The 25781-nt window shown below is 44.5% G+C and overlaps 1 long non-coding RNA gene across 1 annotated transcript; it reads right to left on the bottom strand.

The window, feature by feature from the left end:
• Nucleotides 1-5947: 5947 nt before the first annotated feature.
• On the bottom strand, nucleotides 5948-25246 carry LOC124993574 (uncharacterized). Its single transcript, XR_007110333.1, has 3 exons — nucleotides 24771-25246; nucleotides 6841-7223; nucleotides 5948-6232 (listed from the first exon to the last, which is right to left on the bottom strand). It is a non-coding gene; the product is annotated as an uncharacterized LOC124993574 (long non-coding RNA).
• Between the last annotated feature and the right edge of the window lie 535 nt (nucleotides 25247-25781).

The following is a 25781-nucleotide window of genomic DNA, read 5'->3' as shown; positions in this document are numbered from 1 at the left end:
AGCATCTCTTGGTTTGTGGGAACTAGCTATAATGATCTTATAGGATGTTCATTTCTTCAATTTTTGCCCTCTTGTCACAATGCCTTCCCCTTAGGTCTGTATCAAACCTTGCTCTGCTTTTCATAAGGATTCTTGCGATTGCATATAGGATCCACAGATAATGCAGGATAAAATCCCTTTCCCATGATCCTTAACTGAATCTCATCAGCAAAGACCCTTTCACCAGTAAGGAAACATTAACAGGTTCCAGAGGTCTTTGGGAGTCATTATGCAACCCATCACATTCATTATTTAAAGAAGGCTTTGCTCTTCTCCCATTAGTGTGGCCCATAAATGCCAACTGAGCCAAGATGAAGAGACAGCCCCATCTCCCACTCTCACCAGTGTGCTCAGGGCACTGTGCTCAGCACACAGTGTGCTGTCCTCTGTTTGACTGGCCTTTTGCAGTCTGTTTGGTTTACCTCTGATGATCTCTCAGCCATTAATAATCTTAATTTCCTGACGACAATCTTTTGACTCATAGTAAATAGCAAGTTTGTTTTCCAAAGAAAAACAAACATGGAGTTATTTTAATGGTTAAATAACCCACTGGATATTAATTTGAATGTTTGCTGTGCACTAAACTGGTGTGTATGTGGGGGAGGGGACTGACTTTGTCCTTTATCAGGACAGTTCAGTGGGATGTGGAAAAAAATGAAGAAAACCCCAGGGGATGTTGATCATTAGTAATAAATTATGTCATGTCCGTATCTCCTTGGGAACAAGTTATAGTGATCTCATATGATGCTTAGTCATAAATGTTCATGTATCTAGGAGTATATCTCTATACCTAAATGTAAGAAATATGGGAAATATGAAGATTAAAAAAACCTGAATGTGAACTAATAAGATATAATCACTATTGGCATATTGGTGTGATTGTTCTATAAAGCTTTGATGATCATCTTTGAGCAAATTGTTTTTCCATATATAAGGTTATATCTTTTTAAAAAAATTTTTGTTGTAGATGGACAGAATACTTTTATTTCATTTATTTTTATGTGTTGCTGCTGAGGATCAAACCCAGTGCTTCACATGTGCTAGGCAAGTGCTCTACCGCTGAGCTACAGTCGCAGCCCCAAAGGTTATGTCTTTATATCCAAGAATCCCAGGAATGATCAAGTCCAACATAATATTAAAAAAAAAAATGCTTCATGTCACTGACTATAATGACTGTACCATTTTCAGCCCAATGATCAGGTACTCTTCTAATCAGCCTACCTCTACCCATTCAACCTTCCTCTATTTTATTCCCCAAAGAGAACCAGCCACTATAGCCACAATGGTCTCTTACTGCCTCCTGCATGTACCTGTTGACCCTTGGCTCTGGTCTAGCTCCTCAGGTTCCTTGGATGCCAACTCTTGTCAGATTACCCATCCTTTGCCCATCCTACAAGTCCTGGTTCAAGTCTCCTTTTGGGAAAACCATTCCTCATAAAGGTTGCCACACTTGGGGTGAGTATCATGCAGGGACAAGATCATCTGATTTGGAGTCAGTTTCATGAAATGCTGAGATGAAAGTCACTTATCCTCTCTGAATCTCATTTCCTCATTCATAAAAGAGGAATTATGATCCTGGTTCAGGCCATCTCCAAGGAATAAGTAAGATAATGAAAGAAAAATAGTTTAAAAGCATCGTAAACACAGGGCATTGGCATTAGTTCTCCCTGAACCAATTCTCCTTTTGCTCTTATTGTCTGTGCTACACAAAGAATAGCATAACTTACTGACCTGCCTACTCTTCAATAGTATCACGTGGCTTAGAATTATATTATTCTTGCTGGATATAATGTTGTTGTGCATGAACATGGCTTGTTCACAAGCCCTATCTCAGCCCTCATCTAGACTAAGGTGTGAGAGGATAGGGAGTGTGGTTTATGTTCCTTTTATCTTCCACCACACCCAGCACAGTGCTGGACATAAAGAAGGAGCCAAATCAACAACCAATTGGGTGCTCGTGTGCCAGTTTGATTTCCTTCTTTAAAAGTTTTAATTACCATTAAGTTCAGAATTACAAGATGATCTGCATTAACTATAGGGAATTAAATATGTCTCAAGATGATACTGAGTCATTCAACACAGAAACTATGGTGTGTGCGGAGGGCTTAATTTTGTCCTAATTTCTCACCATGGTTTCCCGAACCAGTAGAGAGGAACGCACTGAGTTTTAAGTTTTGATCAACATTTCTTCACAATTCTTCTTCTTACTCCTCACCCATAGTATCTTTTAAACTATAAATCATGAACAAGGTAAAAGGAAACTAATTCTGTTAATGAAAACTTCAATGGATGGAAGGCCAAAAATTTCTAAAATCTGACTAGTAGTTATTAGGAAACTATATAGTACATGCTGGTCAAACTTTAAGAAAATCCAATTTCTAGATATTCAAGTGAATAAAATTGAAATTAGGAAGTAAATTTTCACATAAAATTTTTACTAGGAAATTCCTCATTCTCTCATCACTCCCAAATCAATTTAAAACTAAATGTTTTATTTATAAGTGTTTAATTTTCAGTTGTCAAATCAAAAACATGAGTATTATTTATGCAAAGCAAATTGAACCTGTATCAACTTTGCAGTTTTATATTCTTAGAAATCTTCATTCTCAGTACTTTCTTGCTCAGTGAGCAACTTGTTTTTTAAATCTTTAAGGTGATCTTGGCTTTTTTCTCTGCTGCTTTGGTTGAAATGTTTCAGCTTAAAAATATGTGATAAATGGGGGTTTCCTTATCTCACCATGAGGCACCAGAATTGGTTTCAGCTAAAGGAATTTGTACTTCAATTGAGCAAAGATTATTCTTTCAACTCTCCTTTGATATTTGGCATTGGACCAAGGAGTCTAAAATTAGCTGCTTTCAGAAACCAGGTGTGGGCTAAGTGGAAGCAATTCATTTTGCCCCAGGAAGTCACAGAAGTTGTTGAAATAGAGTCCTGGTCAAACCACTTCCTTCACTAAAGCCTGTTCTTCAGAACTGCCTCCTTCTGCAAGGAACAGAAAACTACCACCCTTCACAGCTGAAAGAGACCAGTGAGGGCATCTCATTTGGTACAGGAGCCTCATATGGCAGCTTAGGAAATGAAGTGACCGACCTTTCTGATTCTTTTTTTTTTTTTTTTTTTGCACCTTCAAAATGTGGTCATATTACCTGTCCTGCCCATCTCTCAAAGGAGTTGTGAGGATTAAATGAATGAGCTTTTGAAATTGTGAAGTGCACGGCAAACATAAGCATTATTATTTTCTGTCTTCACCATGGGAGCTTCAAAACATGTCTACAGATTCTTTAACATTCCTTCCATCCAGAAATGCCCTCCCTCTGCATACAGGCAGCTGACCTTAGGTACTCACTCATAACCAATAGAATGCAGCAAAATTTGAAGTCTAGGTCAGAAAAGGCAACTCAGCTTCTGCTTGGTTCTCTTAAGATACTAGCTTTGGGAGAAGCCAGGTGACACATGAGACATCAAACTACCCTGAGGCTGCCATGGTGGGGGATTGGGGATGCCACAAGGAGAGGCCACATGTAGTCCTTCTGGTTGGCAGACGCAACCTACAAGTAAGTCCCTCCCGGGCAGGCACCAGACCTATGAGAGAATGAGATTTCAGATGATTCCAGATCCAGCTACTGAGATACCCTAGGTTTTGAACCTTCCCTGCAGATACCTCAGACATCATGGAATAGAGAAAAGTCATCCTTGTTCTGAAGGCATTGAAACTGAAGATCAATAGGTTAACAGCTTACTCATATCCCCTAGGGAGTTAAATGCTGAGCCAGGGCTGAAACCTCTGTCTGGCCTTGCTGTGAAGCCCACCCTAAGCTGCAGCTCTCTGCCCAGGCAGGGAGCAACAGCCAGCACTGTCAGTATGCACCTATGGACTCCCAGTCCAAGGGCCTTTCCTTTATGCCGTTGGTCTGTTTGGTTCTTCTGGCTCTTTTCTGTTTGTTACCTACAATTTCCTTCTTTTAAGAGATGGAATGGAAACCTCTGCATTTTCTGACCTGGTCAACTTTATACCTGACACCAAGCTGCCATTGTTCTCAGACTCTGGCAGCCATCTTGCTATCCCTAAGGCTAAAGAGTGCCGGGTGTGGTGGTGTGTGCCTGTAATCCCAGTGACTTGTGGGGCTGAGGCAGGAGAATTTGCCAAGTTTGAGGCCAGTCTCAGCCACTGAAGGCTAAGGAGCCATGCAGATTCACCTCATGGGCCCGGCTTTACTTCCTAAGCTCTAGTCAAGCCCATTAGACCTAGCTTTTTTTCCTGAACTGCAGGGGGAAAAATATCAAATAATTCACAGAGCAACTCATTTACCTATTGTAGTCCCCAAACATGCTGTGTGACTCCTTTCCTTTTGGCCTCCAGAACCATAAGCCCACTTGTGATAAATTATCTAGAAGATTGCCCTCATACTGGTGCTCTGAGCCAGCTCTTGTGGGCTGCCAGACTCCAGATTGCTCCTACACAGGGGCCTGTGGCTCAGGCTGCTGTCCTGGCAAGGCCTTCCCAGCCTGCAAAGGGAATCCATGCCAGCTTTGGCCTTGGTGTCCACAAATCCCCTGAATCTGCAGATCCACCCACATGACCCAGATAAAAGCATGTCTTTCAACATATTTGGGAATAATGTTCAGAATGCACCCCTTCAATACCATGACCTGAAAAATCTGCTCTGGCTTTTCACATTTATCCCTCAGCAGTACCAGCTGCGCATTCAGTTCACCCAGCCCTCACCAAACCCAAACCCCAGGCACTTCTTGCTGGCAGGCAAGAGGCCACCCTCTTCAAAGGCAGACATGAAAGAAACTGGGCATGAACTCTTCTACTTAAAACTGTCACTCCCACAGAGTAGAGAAAGCTGGCTCATCCTAGCAGTGAAATCCCCCACAGAGTCCCTTTCTCATCTTCTGTCATGTGACTATAATGTTTCTAAAAGGACTCTAACTAACTAGCCCCTCTGGGCTTGGAGTGGCCCAGAGCTCATCTGTGGAGAGCTGGGAGGTTTCTCCTTCCCAGGCCACAGCCACTAGTTCATGTCAACATTGAGCATCTACCGTGTCTAGGCATTGGAAGTTCTGAGATGTGTAATATAAATTCCTGCCCTCACTCATAGGTGAAGATACTTGTTTTCAGTCTTGATTTTCAGGTACACCATCATATGTCAATTGGTTGTGAAGTGTGTTACAAGTAATTTATTATCCATAATAGGAAGTGCCAAAGATTCGAAATATTGAGGGAATTTGAAATGAGTGAAAAAGAGTGGATTCACATGACACGTACAATGTAATTGTTCACTGAATTCTGGACACACCTTCTTTGGTAGAGAGGAAAAAGGCTGGGGAGGGGTGATCTTGAGATCTATGAATGGCTTTTGTGGTGTCATTGGTCCTCAATCCGGAAAGACGGAGGAGGGCTGGGAGCCCAATGAGAAGGGCACCATGATGGGGCATTATGATGCACCAAACCCTGCCTCCGTATTACTAGTGAAGGAGCCTCCTCCACTCTCTCTGAGAGGGAACTAACAGTCTGAGCTGGAAAAAGAAAAAGCAGTAGGCATTGTTGTTGGTTTTTTTGCAGAGGCAAGGATTGCACTCAGGGGCACTCAACCACTGAGCCACATCTCCAGCCCTATTTTGTATTTTTATTTAGGGTTTCACTGAGTTGCTTAGTTCCTCCCCATTGCTGAGGCTAGCTTTGAACTTGTGATCCTCCTGCTACAGCCTCCCAATCTGCTGGGATTATAGAAGTCTTTTGACTCTGGCAACACTTTGTTCATTTGTTGTTTAAGAAAAGAACAGTGGGCTGGTTGTAGCTGTGGCAATATATGTATGACTATGAGTTTCACCTCTACTTCCTATCCCTGAGTTGAATCAAGTGACAAATGACATTAGTCTCTTCAGTAACAACAGTGTTCTTTATTTGTATAGTGCTTTAAGCTTACAGAGTATTTTCCCATTCATTGACTTCGGTAGGTTCAACTTTAAGGCCCTTTGAAGTAGCTCTTACTCCCATTCTGCAGATGAAGAAATAGCCTCTGAGAGGTTTTGCTTGAAGTCTATAGCAGGTGAGTGACAGACCTGGGATTCAAATCCATGTCCTCTGTTTCTGAACTTTGTTTCTTCTATTACACTCAGGTTGGGTTCCACCCAACTTCTTGAGGGTGAGGAACAAAGACACAGCTACATCTTCAATGCTGACATCTAAAGGGAACATGGCCCAATTCACACTGTTAGATGGGATGTCTCACTGGCTCAGGAAAGCTGAACATTTCTAGATAGTGGAGACATATCACCCTCATTCCCCTTGGTCCATGTGGTTCCTGTCTAGTGATATGGCCCTCCAGCCATAGGCACACAAACCCTATATATGCATGCATGCAGCATGTACGTGTGCACATAGGCCCATACTTAAGACTATTCCAGACTTGGCCGGGGGTAACACCTCCAGATGGGAGTCTAATAAGCAACCCAAGTCAGTACCTGCCTGAGAGTGCACAGCCCACTCCCCACTTTGAAACACCAGAGCACCCACTAGCCACCATATTAGATCCTAGAATGGTATTGAAGCATTTTTACATGTGAACTTAAGGTTACTTTACTATGGTTTAAATCACAGGAAATCTTGTAGAGAAGAGTAGGTAAAAAATGCTCCCAGAGTTTTGTCCTCTCCTCTCAGGACATGGGTGCGCACGCACACGCACACACACACACACACACACACACACACACACACACATAAGTGGAGCCCTATACTCCTGAATCAGGCATTAGTTCTGTGTGTGACCAAGACGTTCCACTCAGGGAGTCACCTTTGGCAGGTGAGAATGTGGTGTCAATACTGGAACTTGAGCTACCGCACTGCTCATTTGTCATTAAAAGTGAAGAACTTTTCACCCCTCAGTGAAACTATTTCTCAATCAAAGTGTTTACTGAACATAAAACTGAATGGTTGTTTAAAAGATGACAGAAGCACTCCCACGGTCAAAGAAATGAAACTTCTGGCTTTGTTAATGCTGAGTCTTGGCTGGAAGCGTTGAGGGTGGATGGAATTCCGTCCTGTAGTTGCAAATGTCTGGAGAACTGCTCAGTCAGCCTTCCGGGGAAAACACGCCTGCCTCCGACTGGATTCCCCAGCTTTGGTCAATACGGGATCACCAAGAGTCTGAGTCTAGATCTCAGACCTTCTCTGTTCCTGGAACACAGAGTAAGACGCAGAGCAATCCAATGACAGATGATGAAATTATGGTCATTGATGGGGATGCCTTCCATTCCTGGAGCACTTAATCTTTCTGGGGTGCTTGCTTGACATCATGTAACCCACATAAGACCTCTCAGAGGTGAACTGAGGCAGACTTTGTTTTTATCACTATTATGCAGAGGAAGAATCAGAAACATATGGTGAAGGGTGTGTGTGTGTGTGTGTGTGTGTGTGTGTGTGTGTGCGCGTGCACACACACGTGAACAGAAGGAAGGAGACATTTAATCATTTAAAAAGATCTATGATGGCATCTGATGACAGGGGCTTTTGTATCATTTTAATTGTGTTTTGTGTCCTGTCTCACAGTTATCTGGAATCATGTTGACTTCAGGGCTCAAACCAGACTGGGAATTCCCACAGGCAGGAGCCAGCTTGCTACTGAAGTTCACCTGCCCTTGACATGTAAGAAGGGAAGAATATGTCCCCTGATATATGGGCTGTGCCTCTCTTATCTACAAACTCTGCCACTTTCAGTGAATTGTGAGAACTATCAACAGCCACAGAACTGATAATCAGGATTTTATAGCTATGTATAACCTAAAGGGACCAAATTAAGCTCTTTTTAAATTGCATATAGTAGTCCACAATGACTTTTATTCCCCCTAAGTGTGAGCTCTTGATAGCATGGGTTCCCCCTCGTCTAGAAAACAATGGCTGGCCCAGGTTCCAGCAAGGGCTGTTGTTGGAGTGCTCCTTTTAGCCCCCTCCCAAGTCTCTCTATCTCTGCAACACTACCCACTGGTCTGGTAATCAACCCCATTACCCCAAGTCATACAGAGTCCTCCTTCACACAGGAAACCAGTGGCTTGTGCCACATGCTAGAAACCAGCCTGATAACTAACCTGGAGAGCCATCGTTTATATACGCTATACAAGTTATTATAAACTTTGTACTTAATTTTTCCTGCTCCCTTGAACCTCTTAGAGTTAGGAAAAAATGATAAAGCAAGTTAATGTTTTGTGCTATCTTTCTAACTTCAACTGAAATTGTTATAAAATACATTTTAAAAAATGATTCTGAAACAAAAACATTAAAGGAAGCTAAAGGGGTTTTCAGTTAGTTCCTAAGAGATCATATATCATTTGGACAGAAGTGTGTCTGTGTCCATTGTCCCTCCTCCACAAGGTTCACTGCAGGGAATGCCCAGGTACAGCCTATGACAAGGACTAGAATGATTTTGGCACCAAGAACACTCAGAGTCACATAGCTTTGACAACTAGTCCTTGGTGTCCCTTGACTGCTATGCCAAGTGCTATGTAAAAGTTGGTCCTAGCAGGCACAGTGGCTCATGCCACAGTGACTGGGGGATGGTACGGGCTGAGGCAGGAGGGTCACAAGTTTGAGGCCAGCCTCAGCAACTTAGTGAGACCGTATCTCAAAATAAAAATAAGAAGAGCTGGGGATGTAGTGTGGTGGTAGAGTGCCTCTGGATTCAATCCCCAGTACTAGGGGGAAAAATGGTTAGTTTCGTACAAGGGGGTGCCTGACCTTACCACATTTACACTTTAGGCTTCTAGAGTTGCCTGGAACTGGAGAAGCAAAAATGTTATGCTGGCCTGGCCTGGCCTCTTTGGGGTTACAGAGGGGTGGGAAGGACTACAGGCACATCCTGTGATTAGCCCTGGTTCTAGCTTAGACCCTAGGCAAGAAAGTCACTGGGCTTTGGGGTCTGCTCTGGGTCCAGTGGGAAGATAAGTGTTTGGCCTCTGGGTTACTTGTTGAGTTGTAAACAAGTAACTCCTGTCTCCTATCACAGTCCAGAGGTCCATGGTCTTCCAAAGGAGCACAGAGTCATGGGGTATGGGAGTGAAGCCAAGTCAAGGAAGAGACAGGCCTCCCTGATACTCCTGTCTTCTCCCACAGAGGAAGGGAGCCTATAATCTCCCCGCCAGTTTCTCTTGTCCCCGCTGTTGCATTGGCATCTCAGTGCACCGAGACGTCCAAGTGCATCATTCCCTGGCTGACTTCACATGGAGGGAAACAGCAGCTGCTCCTATACATTATCTCTAAGCAATGCTTCCCTGGGAAACAGACTTGGAGAAGGAGACCACGTGCGAATGGTTTACTGGTGTGTGCTCTCAGAAACAATGCCTGCAGGGGGTGAGAGAAGGCTCAGAAATAGGGTTGAGCAGCAAACATTGTGCTAGAGGCCACAACTGATCCCTGAGCTCTGAAGCTGAGGTGGTCCTTCAGAGATGTCCTGAAGGGAGGCGAAGGATTCTGCATGGCCCAGTATTAAGGTGCAGTTGTCCCTGGGAAACAAAACCTTGGGGAAGGCAGCTGCCTGTGGCTGGGGAGGAGACAGCTGCACTGTCAGCAAGCAGTGTTCCTACAACCGGGAGAACAGGCACCTCAGCTCTGAAGGGAGACAGGACAGTGCTCACCAGCACCCGCTCCTGCCAGACACCAGGGAAAATGAGAAACAGGAAGCTGTGGCCCCAGTCCCCACTGCTCTGGATCAACCTTTGGGCCTGAGTGGGAGACAGGACCAGGGAGGAGGGGAGAGTTTCTGGAGCTTGACCTATGGTTTGAAAAGGACAAGCATATGCTGAAGACTGCAGGGCAGGTGTCACCATAAAAAGTGACCCAGCTGCCATCTTGGAAAAAAAGTCCAGGAGACCTGTGTTAAGCCCAAGAAGATAGTCCAGCACAGGCCAGGACATTGTCTAGGAAACAATTCTAATTAGGAGCAGTTCTAGGATGATCTAAATCTCAGACACTTCCACTAAATTCCCAAAGGTGCCTGCAACCTTGCTCTGCTTTGAGTTTAGCGGTGTATGTCATTGTTAATGCATGGCAGGCTGGTGGGGACCCAGGAGGAGAAAAACTTTCTTGGGAACTAAGAAATACTGACCAAATCTAGGAGCCATGCCTACCTATTAGAACACACCAAGTCCTCATTTAATTGAGTCCAACTTGGTCCCCTGCTATCTGTTCATCCCAAGGAATCATCGTCATCTATTTTTATTTTTCCATCTCATTTGGGAGGAGGGACAGTGGATGCTGGCTGAGGAGTGACTGTGAGAGAACAGAGGGGGGAGATATCCTGTCCCCTGGCCTGTCCACCCATCTCAGGCTGAGATGGGGGAGGGGTGGCTGCAGGCAGATGAACTGAGGAAGGTCCCACACCCACATGCACCAGCTCAGAGCACTAATCAGACAACTCCTAATGCCCTTTGCTCACTTCCCCAATACTGCTGTGCACAGTTAGAACTCACTCCAGCCATTTATTATCCCCCACTAACTGCACAGCGCCTGCATGAGCTGACGCAATCCACAGCCTGCAGCACAGTTAGCAAGGCCCTCGCAACAGTGTTAAAGTGACCAAGGGTGAACTATTTCCCCACTGGTCTGAAAAGGCTTTTGCCACCAACAAAAAACCATTATGACAACAGGAAGGCACCCAAAGCTAAGCACAGTAGACAGGAAAGATCTCTTTTTCTCTGCTCTTCATGAAAAATAGGATGGGTTTAACCCACCAACTTCAGCTAATCTCCTAAGCCACACTGGGCCTAGGGCTCCCCCCTTAGCTGGGCACTCAGGAAGGGCAAGAGCAGCTCTTGGCAGGAAGGCTGCCCACTGGGCCACACCAGAGATGGCACTGGGGTGTGATACCAAGTAGCTTCTGCAGGTAGTGGGGGAAGCAGAGGGCTTCCAGCACCTCTGGACCTTCATAAGTAATTTCTGGTTTTTAAACCTGCTGCATTTTCTTCATTTTTTTCTATCTTTTTCTTTCTTTCTTTCTTTTTTTTTTTTTTTAATTTTCTTTTGTCTTTTTGGTACTGGGAATTGAACTCAGGGGTACTCTACCACTGAGCTACATCCCCAGCCCTTTTAATGCTTTGTTTTGAGACAGGCTCTCACTAAGTTGCTGAGGCTGGCCTCAAATTTGCAATTGATCCTCCTGCTTCAGCCTCCTGAGTCACTGGGATCACAGGTGTGTACCACCATGGCTGTTTCATTTTTCATTTCAGTTGCATCAAACACAGAATCAAACGACAAATGTTTATTGAAAACCTACGAGATGTCAAGTACCATACTAAATGATTCAGGGGAGATGAGAAAAATATCTGCCTCAAATTACTTTGGGGGAGAAGATAAATGTACATGAAAAAGGTAAAAAGATAATGCAAGATAGGCCATTAGGGGTGTGCAGGAAAGTTGCACACAAGAGGTACTGTTAAGGAGCAGGGCTGGGATGGACCAGTGGGTGGATCAGCAGGCCAGGAAAGGCTCCTGGTGGGAGGGGAATGAGAGGCAGGCTGGGAAGCCGGGATGGGATTCAGATAAGAAAAGGCTATTTCAGGCAGGGGCCCTGGCACAGCACCTGGCATCCAGTAGGCTATTAATAAATGTATGTTGAATAAAAGAATAAATGTGACCACAACAAAGAAGGCATTTTTGTAGTCTCCAGACTGTTCTAACAGAAAGGTCATCTAGAAAGAAGTGTGTGAATGGGTAGGATTGAATAGTATGATTAGAATCAGAGGAAATCTTAAATTAGGAGTTAAGGAATTTGATCTTGATCTTCGATCATTCTCAGTGGGACTCACCCTCCCTTGGGGATATATCAGAATATCACCCCCGGCAGGGGAGAGTAGGAGTGGAGGGGCAGCAAGCATAATGCTTGGAGGGAGTGGGGACGAAAAGACTAAGGGGCCATTTGGAAGCGCAGCAATAATCCAGTTTATAAGGTGCTAAAGGTCCTGTTGGGGAGGTGGTAGTGAGAAGTGGGGAGCAGGCTGGTATCTTCTATGTACACAGCATATTGGTGGGTGCTTCACTCACCTCAGTGGGAATAGAAGAGAAGGGACAGATATGACAGATATTTGGAGACTGACAAAGATACATTGTTGGGATCAAATCTGGATATTACTGTAGTTGCATTAGATTTCACTGCAAATGACAGAAGCCCACATCAAATTAGCTCAAGAAAAAAAAAAAAAAGGCATGTATTAGCTTTTTGGCTCATACAGAGCTGGGGGCCTGCCCCTTGTAAGACACAGGAGCTAGGGAAGAGGTCATACAGCTTGCACTCCCTGAAACACTTGATCACCACAGGGATTTCACACGCTTCTGCTGACCCCATTGTCCTGAACCAACTCAAATCCTTACAGAGCTGGACCCAGAGAGTGTGACCAGCCCAGAGCTGTACAGAAAGGAGGCTGACCACAGTCTTAGCTCCTCAGCATTGAAGTGCCAACCTTGCCTACCTGACTGGCCCAGCCCTTTGCACTGAGATTAATACCTCACTCCCCAGTGGGTGCCATCCTGTCACCCAGTGACCCTATCTTAAGCCAGGTCCACATGGGCCTGCTGAAACCACAGGTGATCCCTGGCTGAGATCTGTTCTCTGCCCTTGCCTTGAGAGTAGGACAGGCGGCAACCCAGACTGCCTTAGAGACAGAGGCACTAACTACCTCTAGGGACCCTAGGCCTGCAGTCAGTGTGTGCCCTCAGCCACCCCAAAAACCCAAGCTCAGGTCAGTCAGGTAAGTGTGGATGTGGTCTCTTGTTTCACTTTTGGGGTAACCCAAATGTCCCCAGGCCACCTTCCTGTGGATCCAACTGAATTCAAAAGAACTTTAATAACAGATGGCATGTTCTTGTTCCACTTGCTGCATGCCCATGCCCCTGTCCGCTGGTGACAGCAAAGGCAACCTCCCTGCTATTCTTTCCTCCTCTGGTTTTCTCTTACTGGTTCTACCGTTCCACTGTTTGGGCTGTCAGGGTTCACCACGAGAACACTAGCAGTTGGGCCCTAGCTTCATGGTGTTCCCTCTGGCTCTGTACCATGCTTTGTCACCACAACAGCAGTCCGATGCTCTGTGACTCACAATAACTCTCATGAAAACAGCTCTTTAAACTGCTTCCTCGAAACTCGTTTTCCACAGGGGCCAAAAGCAGCAGGGAGGGCCAGGCCCAGGGCAGATCCATTTCATCCTTCCATTGTCCTTCTCTCACTTCCCTGATGTACAGATTAACAAACAAGATAGTGTTCCTTCTCCTTTGCCAAAAGCAAAAAGCCATACACATCAGCTCATGCTAACAAAGCCCTAGGAGTGTCACTGTCCCCATCTCTGCTTCTTGCATGGTCCATAACCATGGTAGACAAAACTACCAAGTGAGGCTCCACATGCAGATCACAGAATTGAATTGAGAGATTCTGAACTGTCTTGCTAACAGCTTGCATGCAGGGGGTGTGCACAAGTCATGGGGACAGGAGAAAAATAAGCGCTAATGGCAGGATCCAGCTGAGACTCAGAACCAGGCAATGGCAGTTCAGGCCACAGATGGGTCTTGCTGCATTACAGACCTGCACTCCTCTATCAAAATGACATCCTCTACTCCTTACAGCCCATTACTGTCAGAATCTACCAAGTACTGCCCCCTACAACCCAACATCTTCTGGGAAAAAAAAAAAAAAAAAAAACCAATACTTTCTCATCCCTTGTTGTTCTTCCTCCCTCCTCCTTCTCTCCAGAGATGCCCCCTTAAAATACAGCCTGATCCCCATTTCATTTGTAAAACTTTTCCTGATCACCTCTCCAACTGGTACCTTTCCTTGGTCTTTCTCTCCTTTCTTCCAGCATCACAGTTCATTAATCTTCTAGCCCGCTCCAGTCCACTTCACGATCCCTTAAATCCATTCCCCTCTCTCCACCTTAGTTCTGGCTCCCACCACCTCTTGTCTAAACACTGCTCCTTTCCTGCTCTTCTGGCCTTTTATCGTGCACCCTTCAATCTGTTCTCCAAGCTGCAATGTTCAGTGTTCATTCAAGGAGATAAATATAACTATGCCACTTATTCGCATATAATAGCTAACACTTACTGCATATCAGGCTATTCTGAGTACTTTACATATGAAATTTATTTAAATTTCACAGTAGCCCTATGAAGCAGGCATTATTTCTCCTACTTCATGAGTTAGGAAACTGAGGCCCAGGAATGTTAAGTAACCTTCTCCAGGTCACACAACTATTAAGCTACAGAGTTGGAATATGTACTCAAGGGTCTGGGCTTCAAATTCCACACTCTCAAGCAATGCATGGTAGTTCTACTGCTTCTCAGGTTTTCTCTTCAGCTTTCATTAGGACTTTTAAGCCCCCCATTTTATGGCTCCTGCCCATTTATCTCCATTTTCACTTGCTGTCATGCAATCTTTGCCACCCCCAGTGGTGTGCTGATTAATGCTTAATAAACTGGCTTTCTGGAAAATAAAGGCCTGATCTGCAGCATTTGCCTGTCTCCATGGTGCAAATATCCCCAGCATGGCCCACTTCAAGTTGTGAATATAATGTCATTAAACACAGAGTGAGGAAGAGATGTGCAAAATCCTTTGATGAGCTGGTAGGAGCTGACCCCAGCACACACTCAACCCATCTCTATCACCTACCCTGACTCTGTTCATCTAGGACAGAGTACATTGAACCACAGGCCACACATCCACATGATCATGTGTGGATCTGGAAAGTACCACTCCAAGTCCACATTTATTTCCTCATGTCTATCACCCACTGCCAGCAATCTAAGAGCAGTACTGACAGCTGAGAGTATCATCAAGACCGAAAGGCCCAGGCCAGCCCCTGTCCCCTGCTTGCCACGATGGAATTGACTTCTGACAGCCCTCTTCACCCAGAACAACCACCCTACAGCAATTATGTCTTTGCCCCACCAGTGCCCAAGCCTGAGTACCACTGTTGTCCTAAATTTGCCCTCTCCAGAGCAGTGATGGCCTCTTACCTATGGATATGTCATTGGGGTTCCAACCTTAGCCTCTCTTCTCAATCCACCCACTCTTCTGGGGGACACAGGGGCATCTCTTCTCATTGCTTCCCATGATGATGATTCTCAATCATGGACATCAGTGACCCTCCATCAAATGTCTCATAGGTCGGTGCCTCCTACTCATTCTCTTCTCTATCCACAGACTGAGTTTTTCTATGGACTCAGCCTCTGTGACATTCACTCAGTCAGCCAAGGCAGAGTCATGGGCATGATCCGAGACCTCTTCTTCTCTCCCACCTCCAGCCCAGGCACCAGGCGTATGGAGCCTCTCTTGGATGTCTGTGGCATTGCCATGGTCCATGTCTCTACTGGGGCCATTACCTCCTTTCTCCTGAACCACTGCTGCAGCCTTCTGCCTGGGCCCCTCTGCTCCGGCCTGCCAGGAGATAGTATTTCTCCTGACACCAGCCCTACCATCCCTCTCCTCTCTTCAGTGCTTAGGGTACTCAGAGCCCTTGCCTCTCACCCTGGTTTTCATATCTGCTCTGAGTTCTTCAGTTTGGGGGACCAGTCAGAGTCCTTCTTCTCTTCAATTCTGGCTTCCAGCTCTCCTGTGGGCTCTGACCACACCCCTGATTCAGATCGCCTACAGTCTAAGTGAGAGATGTCCCCTTCAGTTTGGGTCTGGATGTATACTCTAGTCCTGCCTAACTCCAGGCTTGTCCGCAGTCCCTGGAAGGGGTCCACCTACTGTAACATACCTGCATGTTTGCACTTTCTGGCCAAGCAGATGCTCCTTATCCAGGCAGCCCTCAGGATTGGGGTGCCCATGCTCAGAGGCTGGAGAGACTCTCTAACTTCAGGCATGAGCTAGAAGGTACATCTGGGGGTATTCTAGGGTAAGTGGCTGGCAGTGGCATATGCTTAGTAGCCAGGATCCTGTATCCCATATCTTCTTCTCAACTCCTAATTAAGGACCAGGAGGTTTATCTGAGGCAAGTATTTGCCTTCCTTTTTATGTCCCTGGTGTGGCACACAATAACCACGATCGAGGGAGGTCATTTTGTTAATTGAATGTTTAAAATGTATTGCCACATAAATCATACACACCGTACCAGAATGGTCAATTCTCATAGGCTCAAAACTGAAGGTTAACACCTCCTACCTAAACAGCAAGTCTCCTTTGCTCTTGTTCATTCTGAATCCACGGTATCTGAGGACCATCTCTAAGATCACCAGTCAGCATCTTTTTCTTCTTAAACCACTTTATTGAGTTATGATTAAAAGGTAAAAGACTGGACATAGTTAATGTTTATAACTGGAAAAATTTAGAAATGTGTACAACTAGAAAAATTAAGAAAATTTAGAAATGAAATCATCACTATCATCCATCAAAGCCATAAGCATATTCATTACCTCCCAAAGCTCCCTGGCACACTCTTATCATTTTGTGTGTGTTTGCTATGGTTTGGATCTGAAATGTCCCTCAGAGGCTCATGTGTTGAAGGCTTGGTCCCCAGTGCAGCAGTGTTCAGAGGTGGGGCTCTTGGGAAGTAATTGGGTCATGAGGGCCCTGACCTCATCTGTGAACTAATTTATTGATGGATTGATAACGAGATGGCATTATTGGGAAGTAGTGGAAACTGTAGGAGCTTGGGGTGGGGGGGTGCCCTAGGAGGGTATACTGTGTCCCTAGTTCCTTCTGCTCTCTCCCCCTCCCTGCTTCCTGCTGCCATGAGCTGAACAGCTTTCCTCCTCCAAGCCCTTCCACCATACTGTTCTGTCTCCCTTCAAGCCCAAAGCAATGGAGCCAGTTGACCATGGACTGAGACCTCTGAACACTGAGCCAAAATAAATCTTTCCTCCTCTAAGTTGTTCAAGTCTTGTATTTTGGTCCCATAAATAAAGAATTGACAGTGTGTGCGCAGTAAGAACACTTGACATAAGCTCTACCTCATCAGCGTACAATTCAGTCTTACCAACTGTAGGCTCTGTGCTGTAAGTAGATCTCTAGAACTTATTTATCTTGCATAACTGAAACTTTGTACCCTTTGATCATCACCTCACCATTTCCCCTCCCCCAGCCCTGACAATCACCATTCTATTCTCTGCTTCTATGAATTTGACTCTAGCATCTTTAACTGCAGTGCCAGTTCACAGCAATGTGAATGGCACCAGTCTACAGAGCGACCACTGCAAATGTTTTTACTCAGGGGAGGTTCTGTCCTCACGACTGAGCCACCAACCAGTGCTAGTGTCCCTCCAGACCAAACTGGAACCACTTTAGAGAAACGCAGACTTGGGATAAATTTATTGTGACACTAAGTCTGTGTATGTGGCAGGGTGAGAGTGCGGGTGACTGCCCTGAGCAGAGTAAGAGACAGTGCCGATAAAGACTGGGTTGCCCCTGCCCCCGCACCCCACCCGGGGCCAAGAGATGAGAGTGTCCAGGAACTCACCAAAGGCTCATCTGCCCAGACGAGTTTTCTGACTACAGGAATGCAGGCTCTCCTGCTGCTGACCCACTGACCTCTGCCCAAAGCCAGGGCTGACTGCAGGGCACACCCTGCCTGAGGCTGAGCATGTCTGCCTGCCTACACTCAACTCTAGTTCTTGGAAGCCCCTTCAAGTTATTTTAAAAAACCACAGGGTTTCCTCCATTTTGATTGCACCAGTCTTAATCCTGTCATGATAAACTGATTGTGCTGGATCTTTTTAAGCCTATCTATTGGAGATTTCCAGGGAATTTATCCAGTGCTTATCTGATTAGCTGGGGCCAATTCTCAAAGCTCCCAAGTAATGGAATCTGCGTTAAGCTTCAACACATCGAAACAAAGACACTTAGACAAAGATGGCTGAGATAAAAATCCATAGGACAACAAAAGCTACATTGTAGAGACTGTCAGAGAGAAAGGAGTTTAAAAGAGAATTTATATAGCCACAAGGGTGGGGGTAGGGTAGGTTACTCAATCCTAAATGGTAAATATGTGACAGATTGAAAGAAGGCCTTCTTTTCTATTTAACCAGCCAGCAGGCCATTGTTTTGAAGCAGTCACTGATTTTGAATCTAGTACAAGACTATCAAGATCCATCTTAAACATAGAAACTAACAACGGTGACTATCCAGGGAGGGTGTGACCTGGAAAGAAGCAGGACAAGGCTGAAAAAAAAAGTTTTTGACTTTATAGGAATTTATACTTTTTGGATATTGAATCATATGTATTTATTATGCCTTTAAAAAAATTAAAAGAAACCATTCATATAAAGCTTTCTTTGCTCTTTTGAAAAACAAATATAATATCCAAATACATTTCATTTAGACCAAGCGAATGAAATTAGAAGTTGTGAAAGTTATCTTTCTAGGTGTGAAAAACATCATTTTTCAAAGAACACTGAGTCCCTTGGTTTGTGCCTCAGTCTAGGCCTCAAAGGTGACAGGGACGTTGTGGAGCTGGACCCTTCAGGCTTTGCTGAGGCACACTATAAAAATCAATGTGACATGCTGGGCCTAGATGGTAAGCAAGTGGCTACCTGCAAGACTATGGAATTAGAGTCAACAGGCAGGGCAGCCACCTTGTGTGGAGAGAATCTCTGCTGGAGAAGCCACAAGCGAAGGAAGGAAGCTGGTCAAGGCCCTGCTCCAAAGACCAAGTGAGGTGTGTGTGTGTGTAACATCCACAAAACCTGGGGTGTGGATAAGAGGAAACAAAGTGTTTCCAGGCCAAAGGGTAAGATAAGAAAGAAAATTGTGCCCTGATGGGTTTGGGTTGCAGATGTCAGGTGGAAACCTACACAACTCATGTGGGAAACTGGCCACTCAGAGTTGAGCTAGAAAAATATCTAAGGGAAAAGGCAGGAAGAACACCATCACCCACCATTCAAAGAGGGGGATGTGCTGAACTCTGGTGAAGCAGCTGAGAGTGTGATATGGTCACCCCAAGAGAGAACACATAAACAAAACAAGAGGGGACTGTGTAGAGGAGAAAAGTTTAATTTAAGAGAGAGCAGCGATGAGAGATTTGATTTCAGTCACAGGGCCCCTATGGGGAAGTAGAGACAGGGCAGCCTCTCAGGAAGGAAGGCTGGAAGGGATCCTCAGGTCCTCTCCTTTCATGGGGATAAGGTATCTTGTAGCCTCCAGAACAAACAGGGCCCTGCATGTGAGAGACACAGGTACCCCTCAAGCCATAAAAATCTCTCTAGTCTCTGGCCGGCACTGATTCTGCAACAAGTCACCCAAGGGGACTGAACAGTCACAGATAAAAGCAATTCCTTTTAGCTCAAAGGCCTGCTCAAGGAAAACAAGCTGAGATCTGACTATTGCCACACTGGTCCCTAAGGGCCTTTGAGTTCTGGCTGCAACAGGCCTGGGAGCATCTAGAGTTCTGTGGGGTAGTTCTGTGGGGTAAGGTCAGTGCTCACACTTCCAAGACAAGCAAGAGCTCTATAATTTCCTAACCCTGGGGGAGGAGACAGAATGAGTGCCAACCATATAACTTCCCGAAAAGCACAGCTGGCAAGCACACCCACACCGTTAGGCTGCAACTCCCCAAACTAATTAAAAGGCAGAGCTCGGAGAATGTCTGGATTGCTGCATAAGCATCTCCTGGGGAAAATATGTTTATAGTTTTGCAAACCCAGGGCCCCCTGTACATCTCCCAGGGCCAAGTCGGACACAGGTGATTACGGCGTAGGACAAAATGTGTGTGGAGGGATGTGGGAAATGTGAGTGGGGTGTGTGTGTGTGAGCGTGTGATGGGATGGATAAGAACTCAGGCAGAGAATTGCCCTGTGATGGAAATAGCCAAAACAGGAACAATAGGCAAAGGGCTCAAATTGAACCCCAGGAGAATTAGTGTGATCTTTAGGAAAAACTACAATAACAACAAAGCACCCTCCAAACCAAGGGGATGTTATATCATTTCAATATCTGGGAGGTGTTTTCCTGTCTTTCTTTCTAAGTTTAATAATCATTGTTTGAGTTAAACCAGCTTGGAACCAGAAGAATGGGCCAAATCAATAGCAAGAATTGTTATGCTTTGTGAATCTAAGAAAAGGAAAATTCTCTCTAATTCTTTCCTTGAAATAACACTCTATCAGGTATGAAAACTTTCCTACTGCAGAGTCTGAAACATGTTCACGACTCTGATTGGAAATCACAGGGGGAGTCCAGCTGGCCCACTGCCTTGGGAGTTTTGCCCACTGGGTGGGCCACCTGGAGAGTTATTTGATGAGGGTGTTGGAGATAAAGCTGAGCTGCAGGATGTCAGATAAAACTCTGACACCAAGAAAGAGGACAAAGGCAGTGTACCCCCATCTCTTTCCTTGGGAGGCCCTGGTGAGGCTGGACTTTATCCCGAGACAGTGATGGATGGGTTATCTTGTTTTAGGAGAAAAAAAAGAAGTAAGGCTTTGGAGTAAAGTCTTGGAGGAGGGATAGGTGACTCAACTGTCCCTTAGCTCATACTCCACTGAGAATCTATTCCAAGTACCTCTAGATTGAAACAGCAATAGAACACTTTGAGACATGTACTAGGAGAGCTGCGACCTTGGTGGGGAAGAGACCTGTCTTGTCCCAGCCATGGGGACTACCAGAAAGGAAATGGCATATTAGCAATGGCAGAGATGGTAATGGCTGATACGGGCCATCAGGAGACATAGTAGCGGGTAGTGCTGATCCTGGCCTCAGGAAAACTTGAATGTGAAACCATATGAGTCCCCTGGGACTGTGAGAAGTAGAGTTGTACCTTCTGTGGTCTTGAGATTCCGGTGATCTACTAGGGCAGGGGAAGCACTGAGTCAAAAATATCATTTTGTTGCCATTATCTTGCCTTTGGCAGACATGAGAAGGGAAGTGTTACACATATAGGAAAGCACTTAACCTGGCAGCCTCCTCCTGAACATATGAGGGGTTGGGAATTACCCATCTTTGAAGATAAAGCAGCTAATGATTCAAAAGGTTATCAACAATTTATCCAGATTCTAGTTGAGGGGGGTACTAGCCATAGGCAGGAAATTATGGGGGAGGAAGAAAGGACAAGGAGCTGTGGGGTGCAACCCTTACCCCAAATCTTGTTTTCTAGGGAATTAACTAGGTTCAAATGACAAACTGTGTTTCAGGACCACAGACAGCAGCACAGGAGCACTGTCTGAGTGCACATGCCCCCAGAAAGTTCTATGCCAATGATGTCCTCTCACCTCTGGCTCTCCATGGAAACTGTGGGGAACATCTAAGGCTGTGCATAAAACAGTTGAAGATCACTACTATACCTTTAGCAATGGAATTAGAAATCAGCTCTCTTTATTCCCAAGTCCAGTCCTCATCCAGTACTAATCATACTAGCTAATGTTTATTAATCACTTACTATAGCCATGTACTATGTTCTCATTTTACCCTTACAAAAATCCTATGAAATTATTTCATTATTTTATTTATTTTATTGGTGAGCAAAGTGAAAGATGAGAGAACTGAGAGAGATTGAAAGAGGAAACAATTTAAGTAGCTTTTTATGAGGTCACATGGGCAATCTCTATTCCAGAGCCCATCCTCATAGCCATGATTGTGTTCTTGGACTTTACATGTAGAATGAAGGAAAAACAAGAGACACGAAACATCATAGGACGACTTGGCATGTGAGATCATCAGGGAGTCATCTACTTTACTGCTTAGGATTGAGAGTTCTGTTTTCTATTAATTCTGTCTCTTCCTGTTACCTGCAAAAACTAGGACAGGTTATATAATTTCTCCACGTTCCTCTTTCCTTTCTCAATGGAATAAATTAAGTAGACCAGACATCATAAGTAGACTTGGAGTTTGTAAAACACCCTGAAGCTGCTAAGAAGGGGAATTCAGAAATTAGAATGCCAATTTAATTTTCTAAATTGTGTGGTGTTATGGCTGATACAAGAGAGTGACTTTTTTTTTTTTTTTAATGTGTAGGCACCTACAGATCTTAACATCCATGTTCTGCAGGAGAGCATGTATTATTTAGGTGAATGTCTCACACAACAAGAGTCCTTCCAACCATGTTCTTGAGATGGTGCTGGGGTCTTTTAGGGCCAGAGAGCTCTTTAGACTACCAGAAAGCTATCTCTTCACAACAGTGCACCCTTCCTCCACCAATGTACCAAAATACAGCACATCACTCCCTCCAAAGATTTAATTCTGCCCTTTGATGAATTCAGATTAAATCATATGCCACTTCCTTATGGCAACCCTTGATATGAAGGTGAGTTATTATGCCTCTTACAATGCTCTCTTTTGGGCTAACTACTAGTGGCAGGATTATAGGTCAGTGGAGGACAAAGGTATACACTGTAGAGGTTAGCAGGGGTTAGGTCACTAAGGGCATTTTATGAACTCTATTCTGAGGGCAATCGGGAGCCACTGAAGGCTTTTAAACAAAGGAGTGACATCATCGAATTTGAATCTTAAGAAAAATTAACTCCAATTGCAAGTTGAAGAGAGGATTAGAAACAGATAAAAGACTGGAGGTGGCAGATACTGTGGGCAGGCCAGACCAGAGCAGAGCAAGGCAGGACTCTAACCCTCCTTATTTTGAAAGTTGTGTTTCTATCCATAGTACCTGTGGTGGTGAGCTGTGCCAGTACTCATAGCTCACTCTTGTTTCATATTCAGTTCAGGGGCAACTGAACCTTTTCCACAGGAATAAAGATGCTAGCTCTTTCTAGCATCTATCCCTTTACTCAACTGTTTTAAATTTTGTCTTGATGGTTCCAGCTCTGCCTTTTAGGATACTAAAAGCTTTATGCATCTTGATCCAACCCTTTCATTTTTTTCTTAAGTGGAAGTACTGAAAGATTTGTTGAAGGGTATATAGGCAGTCATTGATGGTGGGAGCAATTCTGAACCCAGGTTTTTCTAACCCCTAAACCAGGCACCCTGGTATTCTGTCTCTTTAGGAAATTGATTTGCGTAGAGAAACTAAACTCAAGATTGGTCAGGAGATTAATAGGCTAGTTGGAAGAATAGGTTTTAGCTTACAGACCCCCAAGGCAGGGAGGGAAGATCCTATGTCCATTTCTAGTACTTTCTCCTGGAGACTAAAAGGATCCCTAAGTTCAAATCTGTAATCCACAGGCAGCTGAAGGTCACAGTTGTTCAAATCCACTCATTTTGGCACTCTACAATGCCAGGGGTTTGAGAGAATTTCATAGGTGAAAAAAAAAACCATCTTACAGGCTAGTGAATAGTTAACAAAAGCTTCTCTATGGAACTGAACTAGTTCAGAACATAAAAGCTGTTCAGGGAGTCTGAACAAGTGATGGAAAATCGGACACCCCAATGGGACTGATGGGAGGGGCAAACAGAAAGCTTCCTGAATAAATTCCTGGAGAATCAGGGTTTTTCTCTGCTGGAACCTAATCCATTTGGTCTCTCCTCAGAATTTCTTTCCATGGCCCCATGAAACTGAATGACTGGACCTGTTCTCTAAAGTGTCTGACTGGTTTTTCTCACAGTCCTGGAAATCATCAATACTGAACTTCATCCAGATCCTTGTCCCAAGTTGAGCAGGACATCCTAGGTCAGTCTACCCCTCATCCCAGTAGCCAGTAGCCTCACCTCCATTTCTTTCCAAAGAGATGTTCATGATGTGTGTGTGTGTTGGTGGTGTGGGGGGTGGATAGAATCCAAGGCCTTATGCATGCTAGGCGAGCACTCTACTACTGAACTATACCCACCAGCCCTGCTTTAAAAATAAAATATAAAACCCCAAATAGTCCTTCACTCCTAACCACTCTTCTTGCATCTCTTCCGTGGAGTTCATAGGACCGCCACTCTTTCCCAGGACTCAACCTTTTCCCAATAGTCAGTCATCTTATCCCTCTCTTGAATCACTACTTCAAGTTCTAATGCATTACTTTCTTAGTGGTCTCTATTCTTAAGCCAAAAGTCATTACCAAACTTTATTGGTTCCTTCTAAACAAACATCTTTGTCTTCTAATAACTGTTGATTGGCCAAATTTCACAAAGGGAAAATTCTTCCAACAAAAAGCAATAAGGAACAACTCCAAAACATACCCTTTCAGAGAGAAACTATGTAAACCTTTATCTACTTTTCAAACAACAAGCATAAAAACATCTTCTAAAAGAGGAGAAACAAACCAAATTTGTGCCTTTTGCTCCAAGTTCTGATACTTGGTAAACAAACTGGAAAGGAAGCCCCACAGAGCCTGGACTGAAGACAGTTGTTTGTCAACCATGGTCTTTCCCTGTGGTCTAAGAAATCTTTCCCAGCAAAGCCATGGCCTGAAGTTATCCTTTTCAGGAGGTAAGCTGTCAAGAGGAGAATACTTCTTCTTCTACTTTTTTTTTTTTTTTTTTTAAAGAACACTTTCTATAGTTTTCTATCTGGTTTCTCCATATATTCAATGACACCTGAAAAGCTTTGTTGAAGTGAAATGTATTTGTCTGTGTCCGGGTTACTCAAATTGCCTTTCTTCCTTGCCAGGAAATTCCAAAATCTGGCAAGAGATGTCCCACGTAAAGTCGCACACTTCAGGAAATCAAAGCCTCGCTGACACTGAGGACTTACGGAGGCTTAAACACAAATCACATTTTTAAAAGAAAAAAAAAAAAGAAGAAGGAAAGAAAAAAGAAGACTAAAACGGAACCTTACTTTTATTACCCTTTTTCAGAGAAGAGGCACATCAGCATTTTAGAGCAATCGCCCGCCCAAGGCAATCTGAGTTTAAGATCCCTCAGTCTAAGAATCTTTCTTTCGAACTTACCTAATGACAATGGGCAGGCGAATCTCTCGGCGCTGACGCTTCACCTCTTCGGGTCTGGGACATCATTCAAGAGAGGATTCGGGGCGCGCTCAGATCCTCAGCCCAGACAGCCGCCAGCCGGGGCGCTCCTGGGTGCGCGCGCCTCTGGGCCAGGCGCGCTCCTGGCCCCCCAGGCTCCACCTGCCTAGAGCTGGGCGGCTGGAGACTCGCACGGTGAAGCGGTCAGGTGCCGGTCCTTTGTTGTGCGATTGCTGATTGCTTCGTACCACTGACTGCAGACTTGAAATTAGTGATAGCATTTCCATATGGTGGAATGATAAAGAGGAGGATCTGCATTTGCTGCTGTGAATAGCACTGTAAGGTACACTGCTGGATGAAAAATAATAAAAAGAAGGTTGCAAACATTATTTAAGGTCCAAATCATGTTTATTTTTACACATACTTACAAAAATATCTGGAATGATTCCCAAGAAACTTGGAACTGTGGATGCTAGGGAGTACAAATGGAGAGGAATGGTTTTACTTTTTCTGCAGTTTTTGAATGTTCTTTTTTACTCTGTGTATGTGCCGCTTGTACCAGTTTGTAGTCTCTAAATACTATTTCCTGTTAAATGGAACTAGGGCACCTTGGCGAAATGGGTGACCTGGAATGGGAATTGCACCCAGCGACAGTCAGACATTGCAGCTTTTATACAAAAGGGGTTTTGAAAAATTTCTTTCTTAACTAATGAAAAATATTCTAGTCAGCTAGCCAGGAACTGCCAACAAACAAAAGGGTCTCCAGCAATGATGAAGTTGCCATGGATAATTTTAAGAGAGAAACTCAATTTCCTATAAAAGTATCTAGATCTCATTGAGGCTGGGAAAGGTGGTGTCCTCAACAGGTAGGTTGTGATAATGCCCCAAAAAGAGAAATATTAACTTAATGTACTGCATTTTAATTTTTTAACTTGATAGGCAAGAACATTTCAGCATGTAAAGAGGATAATGAACTCCCATGTACACACTGTT

The sequence above is a fragment of the Sciurus carolinensis genome, chromosome 1 (genome assembly GCF_902686445.1).
Source record: "Sciurus carolinensis chromosome 1, mSciCar1.2, whole genome shotgun sequence".
NCBI lineage: Eukaryota > Metazoa > Chordata > Mammalia > Rodentia > Sciuridae > Sciurus > Sciurus carolinensis.
This window is presented reverse-complemented; position numbering and strand designations above follow the sequence as displayed.